Source organism: Petaurus breviceps, unplaced genomic scaffold (assembly GCF_028583685.1).
Source record: "Petaurus breviceps papuanus isolate PSGF00001 unplaced genomic scaffold, PetGlider_PUasm1.0 189, whole genome shotgun sequence".
In the NCBI taxonomy this organism is placed as follows: domain Eukaryota; kingdom Metazoa; phylum Chordata; class Mammalia; order Diprotodontia; family Petauridae; genus Petaurus; species Petaurus breviceps.
In genome coordinates, this window is record NW_027185809.1 from 48,973,974 (window position 1) to 48,994,339 (window position 20,366).

The 20,366-nt window shown below is 38.5% G+C and overlaps 1 pseudogene; it reads left to right on the top strand.

Moving 5' to 3' along the window:
* Window positions 1-19,447: 19,447 nt before the first annotated feature.
* On the top strand, window positions 19,448-19,996 carry LOC138164096 (ubiquitin-ribosomal protein eL40 fusion protein-like; annotated as a pseudogene).
* Window positions 19,997-20,366: the final 370 nt, after the last annotated feature.

Genomic DNA, 20,366 nt, shown 5'->3' on the forward strand with positions numbered 1-20,366 from the left:
TGTCAGTCCCCACTCCTCCATTTCCTTCTGTCAATCCCCACGCTTCCTTCCCTTTGCTTCATTTCTTTCCCTCCTACTTCCCTGCTGTGTAAGATAGATTTCTATATTCAATTCATTGTGTATATCATTCTTTCTTTGAGCCAATACTGATGAGAGTAATGTTCAAGTGATGCTCATTAGGCACTTTCCCATCTTCCCCTCTACTATAATAGGTCTTCCATGCCTCTTCATGAGAAATAATTTATATCATTCTATAGCTCCCTTCCTTCTGCACCCAATATACTCCTCTTTCTCATACCTTAATTTTTTCTTAATATCACCAGCTCAAATTCACCTTATACCACCTATACCCCCTGTCTATGTACCTTCCTTCTAGTTGTACTATATATGTGGTACATCTTTTAAGAATTACAAGTATCCTTTTCCTGCATATGGATGTAAAAAAGTTTAGCTGTACTGAATCCCTTATATTTTCTCTTCCCTTTTTACTTTTTTATGCTTCTCTTGCTTCTTGATATTGGAGGTAAATATTTTTGTTTAGTTCTGGTGTTTTCTTTATGGAAGTTTGAAATCCCCCTATTTCATTGAATAACTTTTTCCCCTGATATACTGTGCTTAGTTTTGCTGGGTGATTCTTTATTGTAGTCCTAGCTCCTTTGCCTTCTGGAACATCATGTGCCACAATCTCTGAACTTTTAATTTTGCAGCTGCCTCATCCTGTGTAATTATGATTGTGAGTCCCTGATATTTGAATTGTTTTTTTTTTCAGGCCACTTGTATTATTATAGTTATTATTTTTCTTGACCTGATACTTCTGAAATGTGGCTATAATGTTCCTTGTAGTTCTGATTTGGGGATCTCCCGAGATGATCAGTGGATTCTTTCAATATCTATTTTGCCCTCTGATTCCAGAACATCAGAGCAGTTTTCCTTGATAATTTCTTGAAATATGTTGTCTAGCGTTCCACAATATGAAACAGCAAGCAGTTTGAAATGAGTTAAAGTATTGGGGAGTTTTCCCAATGTGATCCAATCTCATCTTCTGCCACAAGTAGCACCTCTCTATTTGTTTTTGTGTGTATGCTTACATACACAAATGATTGACCATCTAATTGTATTTCATAATCTAAGTAACACTATATTATATACACATTATATAAAATTAATTAGTAAATTAACAATATTCTTTGTTCCAAAAAAAAAAAAAAAGAAAAAAAGAAAGATGCTGTCCAGGTTTTCCTTTTGATTTTGGCTTAAAGGTTGTTCAATGATTTTATTATTGTTTCTCTTGGATCTATTTTTCAGGTCAGCTGTTTTTCCCATGAAGTATTTTACATTTTCTTCCATTTTTTCAATTTTTTGCATTTGATTGATTCGTGATGTCTCATAGAGTCATTAGCTTCCACTTGCCCAACTCTAAATTTTAAGGTGATGTTTTCCTCAATTAGCTTTTGTACTTTCTTTTCCATGTGGTCAGTTGTACTCTGAGGAGTTGTTTTCTTCAGGATTTTTGTATCTCCTTTTCCATTTGGTTAATTCTATTTTTTAATGCAGTTTTCCAAGCTATTGACTCTTTTATTTGTAACTCTCTTGCATCACTCTTTTTCTTTTACCTCTGTTATTTGATTTTTAAGCTCCTTTTTGAGTTCTTACACTAATTCTTTCTTGGCTTCAGACCGTTTCCCATTTTCCTCTGGCGTTTTACCTATAATTGTTTTTACATTGTTGTCTTCTTCTGAGTTTGTTTCTTGGTTTTCCCTGTCACTATAATAATTTTCAATGGACAGATTCTTTTCTTTTTTGGTTGGTTTTTTTTTTTTTGCTCAGCTTTTTTTTCTTTCTTTAAATTTGAGCTCTACACTCAGGGTGGAAGGGGATACTCTTTCGGGCCTCTTGTGCCAGTGGCTGCAGGGCCAGGGTGTTTATCTTGTGCTGCCCCAATGTTGCGTTGAGCCCCATAGGGGACCCTCATGTCTCGTGCTGTGCTAAGGGGATGAGGTGGGGGGTAGCTTGTGCTGTTGGAAGTCACAGGGATTTGTCAGCTTACCTGGTGCTGAGTGATGATTCTAGTGACAGTATCTGGTATGTGCCAAGGGCCAGTGGAGGGTTTCAGCATTTCCCCAGGCTACACTGAAGCATGCGGAAGTTTGGCTACTTGAGGATACCGGTGTGGCCTGGGCTGTGCTGAAGCATATAGTTGAGGTCTGACTACTGGAGGACGCCTGTTTTCTCTAGGTTTTGCTGAAGGAAGTAAAGCTCTGACCACTGAAGGATGCCTGTTTGCTTGGGGCTATGCTGAAGCATGTGATGGTTTTTGGAGCTGGAGTTTGCTGATTCCCCTGGCTATGCTGAGGCACATGGAGGGGCCCTAGTGTTGTCATTTGCCTGCTTCACCACATGGTCTCAGGATCTCCCACTGGTTTGCTGAGGTGGGGCTTGCCAGGATACCTTTAGTCCTGAAATGCACTTCATTTTTGCTCAAGTGAAAAGGACCTTCCCAATTTTCCATGTTTCTTGGGCTAAAAGAGTGTTTCACCTTATCTTTTTACTGGTTCTGCTATTCCAGGATTTGTTTGGGGATTGTTTTTTATAATTGTTTGGAGGTGAATATGGGAGAGTTACAGCACTTTACTACTTAGTCTGCCATCTTGGCCCCTGGAATCCCAATGTATTCCATGTTCTTTAGGAAAAAATGCAGAAAATCATTGCTTGGAAACCAGGAAAATAATGACAACAAATAAGCCTCTACTTGGGTTCTCCCAATTTATTCCCTCAGAATTTTGGCTACCAAGTCCTCTCATCTTTAGCCAGGAGATATTCAATCTCATGGCACCAAATTCTGTGGAATAAAAAAGTAGGATCCTACCATCTATGTAATGTTTTGGGCAGCATCTTTTATTTGGACAACTGTTCTTGCCCTCAGAGCTTAGGAACCTTCATCAAAGATCTTGTCTTCACTAATGAATTATTTCCCCTATACTTCAAAATTTCATCTCCAAATGCTGTTATTTGCATAATAATGACCAAATAACACCAAGGTTTCAAATTTCCTAGTTTCAGAAACTTGAGTGTCTCATCTTCTCCCACTTAGATGAGTAGGTTGGGAAAATGCTCAGTACAGAAGGGAGGTCTGTCTTCCACCAGCCTCATCACACTCTTTATCTTTTCATAATCAAATTCAGATATCAGGGGCTTTAAAATAGTCCCTAATATGAGTATTACAGACAAGTAGTATCACACCAATGTATAGCTCTTATTAATTGTACCAAAGAATCCATATTTTGGACTAAAATGTGATAAGAGGGTACCATCAATCCAAAAAACTTTTACCAATGATTTTTATGTATTTTTCTCCCACATATGTGGACATGTAACTAGACAGTGACTGTCATACCTTTTATCAGCCCATAAATTTACTTGCATAAGGAATAATTGTCTCTTGTATTTTAAGGCCAAATCAAGGATCCTTATAACTTATTGAATACCAGAGAAGTGCATTAAAATTAACAAGAAAAAAGAAAGAAAAAAACTGATGGAAAATTCTTCCATCAGTTACCATGGTCCCACCAGTGACTTCATAATTGGTATTTTCCTGACTGCCAAAAGAGAAAAGCATCTCTTTTGCCCAAGACACTGTTTGATAGTTTGTATTATCCTTTTCTTAAACTAATATATTGTAATAAATTCTCCATAATTTAGCTACAATCTTATGTAAGCTTTAAAGTGCCATAGAAATGTAAGATGTATTATATTATATTCATCACCTTATTTTTCTCATCTTTATGTTCAGAAGTACAGTGCACACAGTGAAGTACAGTGAATTACACATGCATACATACACATTCATATACAGGACATAGTACATAGGCAGTCTATACAAATATTATATACACACAAATATAAAGGACATCGGACATATGGTCACACTAGGACAAGTCTCTATACATCTCATCGTATATTTAATATATGGTATATCATTGCACTAGAGAACAAAAAGATTGCCTTTGGTAAAGTAATAAAAGTGTTAGCATATGAAGGTCATTTTTTATAGACCACCAGAAAGCATCCTTGGGACAAATCTAACAGCCAACAGGAAAATGGGGATAATAAGCATTTCATTCTTTTATCACATTCTTTTGATTAATTTAAATAGTTATCTATATTTTAAGCATATTTTATTCCACATCTGAAGTTGTCAATATTAAATATGGTTGCATCTTTTTAAATGTTCTTGAATTTGTATAGGTCAGTGTTATGTCTGGGAGATCATAATGAACAGTTTTGTCTGTGCTAATGAAAGAAATATTTGAGTTGGTATTTTTAGGGTGAAGTCATTTAATTCATGAAATATAGTTAGCTTGAGATATGTAATTTTACTGCTTAATTGAGTTTTTCTAGGTGACTGGAAATTAAGCTATGGAAACTTGCAAGGTATTGCACAGTTTCTACCTTTTCCTTGCAAAATCTCCTTGGATAAATAGATCTGAGCTCCTTAAAGCTTGTTGGAATTTTTTTTAAATTTCTGGTAGCAATGACTTAGTCATGTATCATTGTTATGAGCCTCTCTATTTCTCTAAACAAATTTCCATCATACGGTCTTTTTCTTGATATTTCTATGTATGCATATCACTATTTCAGTTTATGTGGATATCACCTAGGTATGATCACCTAGGTATGACCTTTAGTTCTGCTCTTGAGCCTTAGTCATTCCCTATAATCTAGCCAAAGGTAAATCTGCATTGGTTATATTCAGTAAATCAAAGGGTAAATAGTGATTGTAAACCTATATGAAAAACAGAAGTGTTTCTGTAGGTCTTTAACTAACTGATTATGTCCTCAATGCTTATTCTTTGTTAATAAGGAATTGGGGTTTGATAAGCCCTGTATTTCAATAATACTGCACAGCATTTAGACTGGATACATGGTCCATTTGTGTTGTTCCAAAAGTGTTCATTAAGACAGGCATTATGCAGATATTAACTGCCCTAAATATATGTATACCATTGAGCTTTGACTTTAAAATGTAATTCTTTGCTGTACACCTTCTCTTCAATTACTTTACGCTTGCCGTGCATTGCTGCGAAAACACCAAGGTATTTTTCAATACCACTTTTATCTCTTGGTCATGTTTGGTTTCCTAATACAAACTCAGACTCTTAATTCTCTATCCTTCTTAAGCTTATGCTTTGATTTTTATACTTCCTATATCTGAATGACATTTAGATATGATTTAGATATGAGATGAATGATACATTGCTTTTTGTGGGAGACATATAACTTGATTTCATACATATACATCAAATTATTAATGTAGAGTTTTGCTACACATCTCTCTCTTTTTTTTTTAAAGCAGTTGGGGTTAAGTAACTTGCTCAAGGTTACACAGCCAGTTATTTCTGGGTGTGGTGCTAAGTATCTGGGCCGGATTCGATCCCAGGTCATCCTGACTCTGGGGCCAGTGCTCTTACTCACTGTGCTACCTGGCTGCCCCCACACATATCTTTGATATGGAAGTCATACTCATTTCTGTTTAGGAGAGATAATAATGAGTTTAGTGGTAGGCAGAATTTAAAGGTATTTTATAATTATTATCTCATGAATAGAGGGACAGTGAATTGGGCATGTACTTCAATAAGGGAAGGAGACTAAATTGTATTCTGAACTACTATACAGTACTTTCATTGACAATCAGCTGATATAATAACTTATCATTTAACACTAGTTTTATTCTAATATTAGTATTATCTGAGAATCATGAAACACACAAAGCTCTGAATAACCTCAAATACAGGTGACTGTTAGAAGTTTGACTGTTTAGTCATCCTTGTCAACATCATAATTACAAATGACATTAAGTTACCTTCTAGCTGTTTGAAATTGAGAGTGGAAGAATAACTCACCCCTCCACCTACTTTATTTCAGCCCAGAAAAATGTCTCAGGAAAATTGGCCCCCAAGGAGGCATGTGACTGAGCTTTCAGTTTTCTAGGGTAAACATTAAAAACAGACATGTTCTTTAAAAATCGCAAATATGAGTGTGAGTGTGTATGTGTGTGTGTCCGTGTAGGCTGGATCCTCTAGTCCTCTGAACTAGTAATAAGCTTGGAATGCTGTAGCAGCAATCACCCAAGCATACCCAGGATGGCTGCTAGCACAGGTTCTTTGATCTGCTTTTTTAAAGGAAAACAACTCAAAAAGGATTAATAATCCTACTTTAATCAAACAAACACATATCATTTACCTAGTTCAAGGGAAAAAGTCAGCACCCTGAACTTCAGAGAATACAAACAGAAGTTAAAAGCAGACAAAAATACAGACGGAGAAAATAACACAATTCAGCAGAAAGGTCATCTAGCTGTCTGACCATTACATCCATACCTAGTTAGTCACTAGAGAGAGAAACACCAACATCTGGGTTTTCAAAGCCGGGGGCTCACCGGCTACCCAGAGTCTCATCTGCCCAAATCATAGAACTCTTCCCAAAGCAAACCCTTGTATGATTTTGTATGTGAACAAGAACTGCTTAGGATCAGAAATTATATAATTATGAACTGTGATAATGAAGGCACTACCCATATTGATAAGATCACAGATCCATTGAACTACTCAAGTATCAAATTATAGGTTCATAGTCAAGCTGCCTTCTTTTATCTTCTTTTGGTCAGGTCCTTTACTTTAATTCATATGTATCTATCTGTCTGTCCATCTGTCTATGTTCTCTATGTTATTTCTATGAAATAAAATATATCTCATATTTTATTCTCTATATTTCCCATTCTCTTGATATGAATGACTTGTTAGTACAAAAGAGAATTTCTTTCCTTTGCATATTGCTTGATTTGCCTATGCCCTAATTCCCTGTTGCCCATGAGTAAATAATAGTGGACTTGAGAAGAAATTATGAAGAGGCCTTCATCTGTTCCCAATCCTCCTGTGATACTGGGCAGATTTTTTTCCCCACCAGACTTGCTTTCCACCCTAACACTGCTGGGTCAATCTTATGGACCCAAAACAAAACTTGATATCTTGTTAGTGCTATTATTCTTTGAGCTTACTTTCCCATATGTTTTAACTCTTTGTGAACCCCAGAGTAGAGAAATTACTAAATTTCTGTCAGTTTAACTTGGTTAGTTAGCATATGGTGGTGCTTAATTAAAGGCCACCTAATAGGTTTAATAGGTGATTTGTTCATTTCCACTTAGTAATCAATGACTCAATAAATAAAACCTGTGCTTAATGGATCACTTCTATGTACCTGTCACTATGTTAAGTGCCATGAGGGACACCCACATGAATTTGGGTTAAAAAGTCTCCATAAGACAGTGAGGTACACTGGAAAGATTTGTAGTCAGAGGCTAAAGGTTTTAGTTTTGGTTATGCTACTTACTCTCCATCTGACCTTGGGTAAGTCATTTAACATCTCTAGGCTAACGTATTTCTTATTTGTAAAATTAAGGGGATGAAAGAGATGGCCTATAAAGGTCCTTTTGTGTTCTAAAATCTATGATCCTAAGTAAATACTATTAGGGCAGCCAGGTAGCATAGCAGATAGAATGCAGGCCTAGAGTCTAGAAGACTCATCTTCCTTAGTTCAAATCTGATCTTAGATACTTACTAGCAGTATGACCCTGGGCAAGTCACTTTACACTGTTTGCCTTAATTTCCCCATTTGTAAAATGATCTAGAGAATGGAATGACAAAGCACTCCAGTATCTTTGCCAAGAAAATCCCAAATGAGATAAGAGTCAGACCTGAAACAACTGAACAACAAAAATTACTATTAGCAAAAATAAGGATAAGGAAAAAAAAACAGTGAAAAATGCATAGTTGCTACAATAAAATATTTCAAAGTGCAATGCCCTACTTCTTTTTCCTATTTTCTTGTATTCCTGGGCAGATTTTTTTTTTTTACCCTGGTGGTCCAATCTTCATGGACCTAAAGTAAAGCTTATGGAATAAAAAGCAACAGTTTACATATAAAGGAAACACATTTGGGGGCGGCTAGGTGGCGCAGTGAGTAAAACGTGGGCCCCAGAGTCAGGAGGACCCGAGTTCGGTTTCGGCATCAGACACTTAACACCCACCAAAAAAAAAAAAAAAAACCCTAGCCCTGTAACCTTGGGCAAGTTACTTAACCCCATTGCCCTCCAAAAAAGGCAAAAAAAAAAACCAAACCACATTTATTCAATGTAAGCAGTAGGACTGTGACTTGAAATTTTAATATAAATTATAATATGTAATGCTTTTGAACTTATAAAACCTGATTGTTCAATAATCTTTGTGATACTTTTTGAGCAAATTATATTTTTCTAACTGTTTTTCTTCCTTTCCTTCCAGATTCAGTTCAGGCATCATCCTCTACATGAAACCTTCCTTAAGCTACCCTATCTTTCAGTGCAAGCGGCTTCTCTTTCCTCAAATCCCTCCTAGCAAGAGATAATACAGAAATATGAAAAGTGAGTCAAAGACAACCTCAAGGTTTCTAATATGAGACTGTATGAATAGTAATATCATTATCTTGGGTATGAGAAAGTTCAAAATGAAAGATAGTTGCTTTATAGATAGATGCAGATAGGAATATATGTATATATATATGTACATGGCACATATTAATTTCTTGGTTTGAATTTTCATAACATCCTGAATCACTTAATCAATCAATAAGCGTTCATTTGGTACACCAAGGGTACAAAAACAAAAGTTATTCTTTGTTCCTGAGGTCTTACACTCTCTAGGAAAGTAATATGTACACATATGTGTGTGTGTTTATGTGTGTACACTAGATATAATCTTGGGGGGAAGTCCTAGCCACTCAGGGGATCAGGACATTACATAGCTGGGGAAATTTTGAGATTTGAATGAAACTGGAGGTTTTAAGAGTTGTAAGTGAAGTGTAGGGAGTGCATTATAGGCAAGGAGATATGAGTCTAAAAGCCTGGGGCTAAGAAATGGAGTACCTTTTGAGAGACATGTTAAGAAGGGTAGTTTGACTACTTTCTAGTGTTTGTGTAAGGGCATAATGTATACAAAACTTTGAAAAGTAGGAGAAAGCCAGGTTCTGAAGCACTTAACATGCCAAACAAATTTATGTTCATTCCAGAGTTAGCCACCAGAATTCTTTGAGTAAGGTCCTGACATAGTTAGAATTAGACCTCCATTTTAAGAAAAAAACAAACAACTCTTTGTCAGCTTTATGGAGGATGGATTGAAGGGAAGAAACACTTAAGGCAGTAATACCAATCAGGAAGTTACTGAAATATTTTAGGAGGGAAGTGATGAGAGCTTGAACTAGACTAGGGGCAGAATGAATGAAAATAAAGGCCTCTATGTGATGGAGGAAAATGATGTGGAATTAGAAACAACTATATCTAGGAACTAATTTGATATGATAATCAATGAAGGATGATTACAAAAATCTGTAGTATCCTCTCCAAAAATAGAGGAGTTTATAGGATAATTAAGTATGGAGTAAATAAAGAACTTACCTGAACTTTGATAAGGATAGGGTGGATAGGAGCTGGACCTGTCAACTCCCAGAAGAAGAAGCTCCCTCTGCCAAAGCAGACCAATAAATCTCTCTTAGTCTTAGAGAGTTGCCTAGAACACTGAGAGCAACTTGCCTAATAGCATACAGCCATTATGTGTCTGAAGTGGGACTATGCTATACTGTGTATCAGAATATTTCATTTTCTAAAACATAAAATAAACATGCAGTCCTTTTCGTAGTCCCATGGTCCCATGTTTTTTGTCTTGAATACTAATGCTATCTGGTGGCATAAAGTAGGATTATTTACTTAACTCCATTGATTTTTGCTTTAAAATTGGAGGCCAAAATGATCTCCAGATTTAACTTGAGGAAGCAATTTCTTCCTCAGGGCATTTGGCATTTTTTGGCAGGAATCTTGAATTGCTTCTCTCCTCCCCTACCCCTGCCCCCACTTCTTCCTGTCTTCTTTCTCTGGGGCACAGATCAGGGACCATCCATTAGTATCAGATGCACATAATCATGATCAATTTACTGCAATTGTAGAAGGGGGGGCATTGTTGACCCTTGACATTCCATTTATTTTTTCTCTTTCCATTGATGGTAGTTTTTGCCTTATCTGTAATAGCAGTTGGAATCCAACTTTGAAATAGGGAGTGGAGTGACAAATAGAATTCCTTCTACACACAATGTTATACAAAGCTTGTTGTTGTTATATTTTTCTAGCTCTCATTTCCTTGGCACTTGTGATGTAATGGAAACTGGGAGAACTTAAATTCATTTCATTGCATGATCTCTCAATAGTATGCATCTGAAGAAATGTTACTTTCTTTCAAATGTCAGGTCTGATTATTTCATAAAGAATAAATCCTTCCTAGAAAATCACTCTCCCTTCGCCTCCAAAGTAAGTGTAACTACTGGCTGAAAACCTGAGTTCTAAAACACCCATTTCATTTTTGTTGGTTCTCAGTATAACAGGTTCTCCAGTATTTCCTGGAAGAAGGACAAGTTGTGTGCAGAATAACAACAGATATTTTTTATCTCCTTTTCCCCAATATTTTTTTCCATTACCCACTGTAGACTTAAAAATGTAGATGGCTCTCTTGAGAGGAAGACTGCCTAACAAAAACCTCAAACTTTTGGTTTTCCTCTTTTCAGAGAAAATGACCCTTATTTTGAATTAAGCAATAAATCATTAGCTTCTACAGATGTTATGAATCAAGACAAAGGCTGGCAACAGGAGAGAGTTTCATTAATGCTCAAGATACAATTTAACTTTGCTATATTGAAGTTTGTCATCAGTCATACATGGCTTTCTTTAGATTACATTATATTGCTAAAAACATAATTCCTTTGACATTCAAAGTAATGGATTAACATGGGAGTAGTCAACTTACAACATATCTTTTGGTCTCCATCTCTCTTTTCTGTCTGTCTCTATTTCTGAGTCTCCATCTCTGTCTGTCTATCTCAACATATCTCTCTGTATTTCCTCTGTCTTTGCCTCTGTTCCTCTCTCTCTCCAGCTCATTCAGAACGCCTCCTGCATCCATGTTTTTCCATCGTTTTCATCCCTACTACCAGCACTTTAGTTCAAGAGATTCTCATTATACCCAGATCATTCTGACTGCCCCCAAGTGTCACTTGTTCTAGTCTCTAAACTTTAAATCAATATATCCATACTTAGGGCAACTAGGTGAAGCAGTAGATAGAATGCCAGCCCTGTAGTCAGAAAGACTGGCTTATGATGTAAGCTTGCTGAGAGAAAGTATGGTGGGGTGGCTAGAGAACTTGCTCTGAATCCAGCAAAGTAAGAATTCAGCTCCTCATATTCATTTTGGTTGTGTGACTTTAAACAAATCATGTTATTGTACGCTTGTCAAGGTAATTAGGATTATAAAGTGCAAAGGAATGCCAATCTTCATTTGATGAGGAATTTCAAATCGAGCCTCATACACTTATTAGCTGTGTGACTCTGGGCAAGTCACTTAATATGGTATGCTTCAGTTTCCTCATCTGTAAAATGACTAAGAAGGAAATGGCAACCGCCTCCAGTATCTTTGCCATGAAAACCCCAACAGCAGTCACTAAGAGTTGGACAGGACTGAAAAAAGTTACTGAACAATCCATATTTCACAAGCTAACAGATTAACCTCTTTTTTTTTTTCCATCATATAAATCATGCTCAAAATCTTTCAGTTGGCTATTGGATGAAGTACAACTACTGGATAAGGTATCAAGTTTGGTATTCAACACATTTTTTTGTTGTTTTTAATAATTCACCTTCTCACCCTAAGTAAATTAGGTTTTCTTCATTTTCCCAATCCTAACTTCAACTATTCTCCTACATCATCCCTCTGCATACAAAACTTTTAACAGCTTTGGGGAATAGAAATGGAATCACAAAATCAAATAAGATGTCAGAATATGCAACAAATTGGGAATCACTGTGATTAAAACTCTCCTAATAATAATTGCTTGAATGTCACATGGAAGCAAGCTTCAACTCAACATAAGGAAGGTATTCATCATTAATTTAATTCAACAAACACTTATTCAGCACTTATCAAGTGCTCAAGGTCTTATGCTAAGCAGCTCTTAGCAATTAAATTTGTTTAAAAGGAATTTTCTGCCTTCTCAGGTACTAAGTTCAAAATCACTGAAAGTTTTCATAAAGAGAGTATGATTACTATGTGTTGAACATAGAAAATTATGTGGGACAGTGGAAAGAACATTTGATTTGACTTGGAGTCTGAGAATTTGGATTGATGCTTGTGCTGTAGGCTTGCTAAGAGAAAGTATTGTAGAGCGGCTACAGAACTTGCTCTGAATCCAGAAAAAGTATGAATTCAACTACTGTCTCTTAATCATTTTGGTTGTGTGACCTTGAACAAATCATCTCATCCTGCACTTGCCAAGGTAGCTAGGATTATAAAGGAATATAATTATAAAAGAATTATAAACGCAAAGAATGTCAATCATCATTTGATGAGGAATTTTCCTGATGGGATTTCCAAATACCAATTACACAATAAAGCCATCCTCAGTCTTCTATCCCTGTCTCTAGCCCTTTATGCCTGTGTGACCACGAGCAAATAACTTGCCCACTTTAGGCCTCAGTTTCCTCATCTACAAATTAAGTGTCGCACTAGATGACTTCTAAGGCCTCTTTCAACTCAAGATTTATGTTCTAGAAAGGATTTAGGCTTTGGGTACAGATTGGGGCAAATGATCTTTAAATTGATTAAATTTAAATTGATTTTAAATAAATTTTAAATTTAAATTGATTTAAATAGATTTCTGAGGTTCTATGAGCTCAAGGACTTCTTTTCAGAGCTGCAAGTCCCCAGTCTCTGACTCTTCTACTGTCTGGCATACCTAGAAGACTACAGAAAAAGGTGATTGAATTCCCTCTACAAGGGAAGCACATAAATTCAAATCATACATCTGTGTGGGTCAAACGAACCACTTACCCAAAGAAATCAAATCAGAGGCAGGCTTGCTGTGAACAGGGAGGTTTAATTTTTCTTTTTCCCAGGGGCGTCCTTCACCAAGGAGATTCAAAGGAAGGAGGCATGTAGTATGGGGCAAATGGGGTTTTTAAACCCCAGTCCAGTAGGAACCGATTTCCCTCTGTCCCTCCCCTCTCTCCCTTCCCATTGGATGAGTGGAGGGCTCACAATCTAAAGGCTGATACTGTGCAGGGAACCGCGGAGGGAGAAGGCTTGGGCAGTAGGCAGTACTTACCTGCTGGCGGGGCCATTTCTCATCACCATTGGTGGGGAGGTGTGGCCAGAAGTTTGGCACGCAGGACGAAGCGACGGAGAGCATACTTCTCTAGCCACTATTCTTTTCTCTCATTGGCTGAGAGATGAGTTCACTTTTGGGACTATCCTCTCCCACGGGTTGGGGAGGAAGAGCTAGCTGCCCCTGTTCTCATTGCTTAGTCTTGTTTTCCTTGCCTAGGCGTCTCCCGGGATCTCATTGCCTAGGAGACAACTGGTGGGCAGGGCAAAAAGCTGGGAAGTTCCCGTCGGGAAAGAATGGGTTTTACAGAGAAACCTTTAAAGGAGAAAGTAAGGTACCAGGAAAAAGAGAAGGGGAGATGGGTCCCAAGTGCTGTACTTCTTCCAAAGAAGCCAGGACTTCATTTCTGGGAAATCTTCATAGAACATATCTCAGGCAGATCCAAACAACGCCTAAAACATCTGAGACCACCATCTGAATGCTTAGAATGTCTTGGATCTAGAGTCTATATTTAGGAATTAAAGTAATTGGGGGAAAATATTGTTGGCTTTTTGCCGCATGAATGTTTATTCCCAAAGAAGCTTTTATCAAGGTTCTCCCAACATGCTGTCATCCCAAGAGCTTTTTTGAAAGGAAAAGTCTTCTTTTCGACTTTTCACCTTTATTAGAGGCAAAACTCAGGACAAAGAGAATTAAAAAGAGTTTATTATAAGTACTTCCGGGTAGTAAGCTGACTGGCTAATCATTGCAGATGAGCAATGGTTTCAAGGTGGGGAAGCTTTTATAGGTAACTGAGACAGTTCAGAGAGGTCCACCTAAGCAAAAGAGGTTGGGTCCTTGCATCTCATTTCCTCCCCAAGGTAGCAAGAATATGACAATTTTCAGGTAGGAGTACATAACAAAAAGCTACAGACTTGCTTTCTCCTTTCCCACTAGAGCCTCCCCCAACACTGACTGATAAGCATGGCTGGGAACTGTGTGATACTGAATCAATATAACTTTCAACAGTTCTCCCCAAATTGTGAAGAGCTTCCAGACTTTTGCTAACAAAGCCCACAGAGGCCAAGATTGCAGATGAATATGTTAAAACAAGAAGGTTAGCACTAAGTGCAATTCAATTAAGTGGCCTTGTAATGTATTTTCTTTCTTTGCTTTTCCCCTTTCTGTAGGAATCAGTTGTATGTGGCTAACTATGGTTGTTTTTTTTTAATAGCCTCACTTTCATGTGATATTGACCACAGAATTGGAGCACCCTTTAAAATTACAAGGAGGAATGTTTCAGCTTAATATAAGTATTAATTTCCTAACAATTAGAGCTTCCTTTCAAATGGAATGAACAGTGTTCTTAATGACACAATTTTATAGTTGGAAGAGACCTCAGAGGGCACCTGATCCAATCTGTCTCTATCTACATTATGAATCTCCTTTACAAAATGCTCTGGCAAAATAAACATTTTGAGAGATGGGGAGCTCACTACCCTTCCAGGAATTGCATTACAATTCTACACAATTCTAAGCTACTCAATTAGAGGCTAGATGGTCATAAATCCAAATAATGTTAGCAATGGATAGAAATTTGGAAACTACCTAACCTGATCTCCTCTTCTGATTTTAAGGTGAGGATTATTTCCACAGTGTTAGTTCATTAGTTTTATCCTAATTTTGGATGTTATAGATAATCAATCCAAAAAAAAAAATCTAGTGCTGGATATTCTGTGAGGTTCAGGGGCAAAAAATTAAAAAAGAAAAAATGAAACAGGCCCTGTCCTCAAGAAGCCTACATTCTAACAGAGGAGATATGTCCTTATGTAAGTATGTGCAGAATAAGTTTAATGCAGTTTAAGAAATATGGCCAATTAGGTGGATCCAAGAAGGCTTCTAGTAAAACATAGTGCCTAAATTGAATTTAGAAGGAAGTAAAGGATTGTAAGAGGTGAAAAGGAAAAGCAAATGCCTGCCAGGCATGAATAACACCCAGTATAAAGAGACAGAGATCAAAGGTGTATTTTTATGTTAAATGAAGAGCTAGAAGGACAAGTTGGCTAGGTGATAAATTTTTAATTAGGCTGGATAGATAGGTTGGGAACAGTTTTTGGATGGCTTTAAAAGGCAAGCAGAATAATTAGTTCTAGAGGCAACTGAGAGGTACTGCCATTTATTTAGTGGAGTAGTGATATAATCAGACTTTCATTTAAAAAATAGCTTTAATGGTTATCTGGAGGATAGATTGGAATGTGGAGATCCAAGTGAAGTAGAGTGGTGACTGTGTGAACAATGAGAAGAAGGTAGATGCAAGAGATGGTATTGCAGTAGAAATGCCACGATCTAGCAACTGATAAAGGCATGGGGCATTGTCAAATGAGGATTTGAGGAAAATGCCAAGGTTACAAACCTATGGTTTACTCTTACAAAAATAGGGATTTCTCCACAAAATCAGGGTTGACTTTAGGGAAAAGATAGTTCATTCTGCTTTAGACATACTGAGTTTGGAATGTTTATGGAGTATCTTTTTTTGAATACTGTATAGATAGTCTGTAATGTTGGGCAATAGCTCAGGAAGGGAATTGGTTTAAATATCTGTGAGTCATATTGCACAAATAATAGCTGAAAACATGAGAACTGATGAAATCACCAAGTGAGGGAATATAGATGGAAAGGAAAATAGATGTCCCAGAATATCAACTTTGAATACACCTTCAATTAAAAGTCATGATAAGGTGATAGTCAGTTGGTCAGTCAGTCAATAAACATTTATTAAGTATCTGCTACTGATGGGGTACCTGGGGTCTAGGTCAAACCAACTTGTAAAACCAGTCTGTGAAATTGTAATTTGTCCTTTCCCACCCTTGAGCTCTGCCCCTTCTCCCTATCCCACACTCCACCTAGGCAACACCCTGTGACCCCTTTGTTCTTACTTAATCTCTTAATTTCTTATGGGCCTGGCCCACACCCTCCTTTATCCTTGCCTTTTGTCTCCTTCAACCTGGTCCAAATCTTATCTAAACTATCTATTCACATGCTCCTGTTGGTCAACTCTGACCTTTGTCTATGCATTGAGGCCCCTCCCCTCAGGTCAGCCCTGACAATGGAAGCCCTACCCTTTAAAGGTAAAAGCATGTACCCCTCTCACTTGCAGGTCCCCTAAAGGACTCTTGCCCACTGTAATGGCATAATAATAAACTTTCTCAACTCTAACTCCAAGCAAGGCTGAGCTGAATTCTTTCCAGACGCCCTTGCAGGTTTCCTGGTCTTGGATAAGATCAGGGTTCCTTCTGAACCTATTGGGATCCCGTCCCCCACCACTACTTGCTAAGCACTGAAATACAAAGAAAAGTCCCTATTCTCAAGTCTAAAGGGGGAGATAAAACACAACTTTATAACAATTTATACAGAGGAAAAATTAAGATAGTAGATAATCATTAGAATTAAGGTGAATTGAGAACGATGGTATGAAAAAGCTAGGATTTTAGCTGGGTCTTAAAGGAAACTTGAAGCAGGAGATGAAGAGGGTAAGTATCCAAGAGTGGGGAGCAGCCAAGTGAAAATTTCCAGAATTGGGAAATGCAGTGTCTTATGTGAAAAACATGAGCCAGAAGGGCGGGGAAGGGCAGTTGCTGCTGTTTCCTGCTTCCACAGAGCTTGAATGGAACCCGATGCTGGATTCCGGAGGAAGGAGCCTTTAGCCACCTCTCCACCTTCACCACCACTAACCAACACTTCTTCCTACCTTTAGAGCAGCAGCCGCTCTGCTCAGGCGCCACCGCCACACCAACCTCAGCCTCAGCTGCCCCATCTGTGCGCCCTCTATGACCACCTCGTTCTCCTCTCTGGTCTGGCAGAATTACCACCAGGACTTGGAGGCCACCATCAACCTGCAGGTCAACCTGGAGCTCTCCACCTTCTATGTCTACCTATCCATGTCTTGCTACTTTGACTGAGATGATGTGGCACTGAAGAACCTTGCCAAGTATTTCCTCCTCCAGTGACAGGAAGAAAGGGAATGTGCTGAGAAGTGGGTGAAGGATGAAACTCCAGAACCAGCGCCGAGGCCGGATGTCCTGCAGGACATCAAGAAACCAGACGGAGATAACCGGGAGAGTGGGCTGAATGCAATTGAGTGATCATGTAATCAACCTACACAAAATGCCCTCCCTCTCCTCCCCTGATCCTGGCATGGCAGAATATCTTTCTGACAAGCACATCCTTGGAGACAGTGACAAGGAGAGCTAAGCCACATCTGACACCCCCCACACCAGGGAACCGTGGCTGTGACTCCTACTGTCTTTCAATGTGTGCATATTTTGGTTAAATGACCTTTTCATAATCTGTACCAAAAAACTACCACCATTTACATCCCAGTAAATTGACTTGATACTGATGAAAATAAAAAAACAATATGGAAGCCAGTGTCACTGGTTAACAGAGAATGTATGAGTTGGGGTGGGGTGGAGTGTATAGTGTAGAAGACTAGAAATGTGTAGGGACCAGGATATGAATGAAGGGCTTGGAATCCTAAACAGAAGTTTTATATTTTATTATGGAAGTCATAGGGAGCTGCAATTTATTGAGTAGAGGGGTAATATACATTGTAAGAAGACCACTCTGACAGCTGAATGGAGGATGGAATGAAATGATAAGAGACTTTTGGCAGGGAAATCAAACAAAAGGCTATTGCAACAGTCCAAGTGTAAGTTCAGTTAATGAGAGCCTGCATTAGGGTCATGGTAGTATCAGAAGAGAGAAGGTGGCATATACAAGAAATGTTATGAAGGTAAAATTGGAAGCCTTGACAATAGATTGGATATGAGGTGAGGTACAGTGAGAAGTCTAGGTTGACATCTATGTTGTAAATCTAGGTGACTTGGAGGACTGTGACACCTTCAGCTGTAAGAGGGAGGGAATGGTTTGGGAGAAAGGAAAATAAGTTCAACTTTCATCATATTGAGCTTAAGATGTTGAATTGGAAATATACAATGGGCAGTGAAAGATGAAAATCTAAGAATTAAGAGAGATGTTTGGACTAGAAAAGTAGATTTGAGGCTCACCACATAGAGATGATAATAGAATCAAGGGAGCTGATGAGATTATCAAATGATATAACATTGAAGGAGAATACAAAAGGTTCCAAGACAAGTCATCCATTGTTAGCAGGTATGATCTGGATAAATATCCAGCAAAAGGAGACTAAAATAGAGTGGTCAGATAAGTAGGAGGAGATCCAGGAAAGAATAGTGTATTAAAACTTAGAGAGATCTATATCAAGGAGAAGAGGTTGAAGAACAGTGTCAAAGGCTATAGAGAGTTCACTATCATAAAGACTGAGAAAAGGCCATTAGATTTGGCATTTGAGAGATTTTTAGTAATTTTAGCAATTTCATTGAATGATGAGGTCAAAAGCTCTAAAGGAAAAAGTTAAGAAGAGAATGAGAGAAAAAGAAAGTAGAAGTGCTTCCAAGTAGACTGAGAAGGGGCTGTAAAATGGGAAGGAAAAAAAAAAGACAAATTAGTATTACAAAAATCTCATAAGGGGCAGCTAAGTGGCGCAGTGAAAATGCTGGCTGGCGAACTGGTGCTGGAGTTAGGAAAACCTGAGTTCAAATTTTACCTTAGACACTTAACACTTACTAGCCTTGTGACCTTGGGTAAGTCACTTAACCCCAATTGCCCTGTCCTCCCCCCTCCAAAAAGCAAAAAAAAAAAAAAATCTCAAGAGAAATAGTGAAAAATGAATTAGTTAACAGTGTTAAAAAAACAACAACAAACTGATTAACCACATACAGCTGACTTCTACAGAAAGGGGAAAGCCAAAGAAAGAAATACATTACAAAGTCACTTATATTGAGTTGCACTTAGTGCTAACCTTCTTGTTTTAACAAATTCATCTACCCATCTTGTGCCTCCATGGGCTTGGATTTCAAGAGTCTGGAAGCTCATCACAATATGAAGAGAACTTTGAAAGTTAATTGACTCAGTATCCCATGGTTCCTAGTCTTGCTTATCAGTCAGTGTTGGGGGAGGCTCTAGTGGGAAAGGAGGCTATAGCAAGTCTGTAGCTTTTTGTATTACCTGCTCTTTGTTATATACTCCTACCTGCAAATTGACATATTCTTGCTACCTTGGCAAGGAGATGAGATGCAAGGACCCAAACTGTTTTTCTGAGGTGGACCTATCTGAATTGCCTTAAAGTGACCTATAAAAGCTGTCCCCTTCGGGCGGGGGCAGCATTGCAGAGATGCAGATCTTTGTGAAGACCCTGACCGGCAAGAGCATTACACTTGAGGTCGAACCCAGTGATACTATTGAGAATGTCAAAGCCAAAATCCAAGACAAGGAAGGTATCCCACCAGATCAACAACGTCTGATTTTTGCTGGAAAACAGCTAGAGGATGGACGAACTCTCTCTGACTACAACATCCACAAAGAGTCCACTCTGCACTTGGTGCTGCGTCTTCAGGGGGCATAATTGAGCCTTCCCTTCTCCAGCTGGCCCAGAAGTACAACTGTGACAAAATGATCTGCCACAAGTGTTACGCCCACCTGCATCCCCTCGCTGTAAACTGCCGTAAGAAGAAGTGCGGCCATACCAACAATTTGCACCCCAAGAAGAAGGTCAAATAAAGACCAGCGTTGGGACCCAGTTTTGGTTTGGCTCCCTTGACTGATGTGCTCTTGAGTAGTCTGTGGTAACAAGGCCTTGTTCCTGGGTTTAATGGGACTGTGATATCAGTAAAATCCCCTTTTAGTTGAGAAGCAAAAAAAAAAAAAAGCTGTCCCCTTTAAGCCATAAATGCCAAAGACAAAGTGAGAGGTCAGTGGACTTTAGGAATAGGGAGTCTGTCAGTGCAGTGGAGCCTCTGCCCCTGGGGCAAGAAGCCGGTGAGCCATAGCCACAGCCCCTAAGCTGTTTCAGGGCTCCTGGCCTGGCAGATTGTAGGGAGACCAAGTGACCAGTCTGAGGGGTATTTGCTCTTGGTTTTAGGTGCTTGGATCTGGATCTCTGTCCTGGGTAGAGGTCCTGGAGTGTGTGATCAGTGTGCCAGAACCAGTGGAGGCTTCTGAGAGTGCAACCAACTAACAGTTCTGACAGCTGAGAAAACCCCACCAATTTGGGTAAAAGCTCTCCTCTCTGAAAGCAG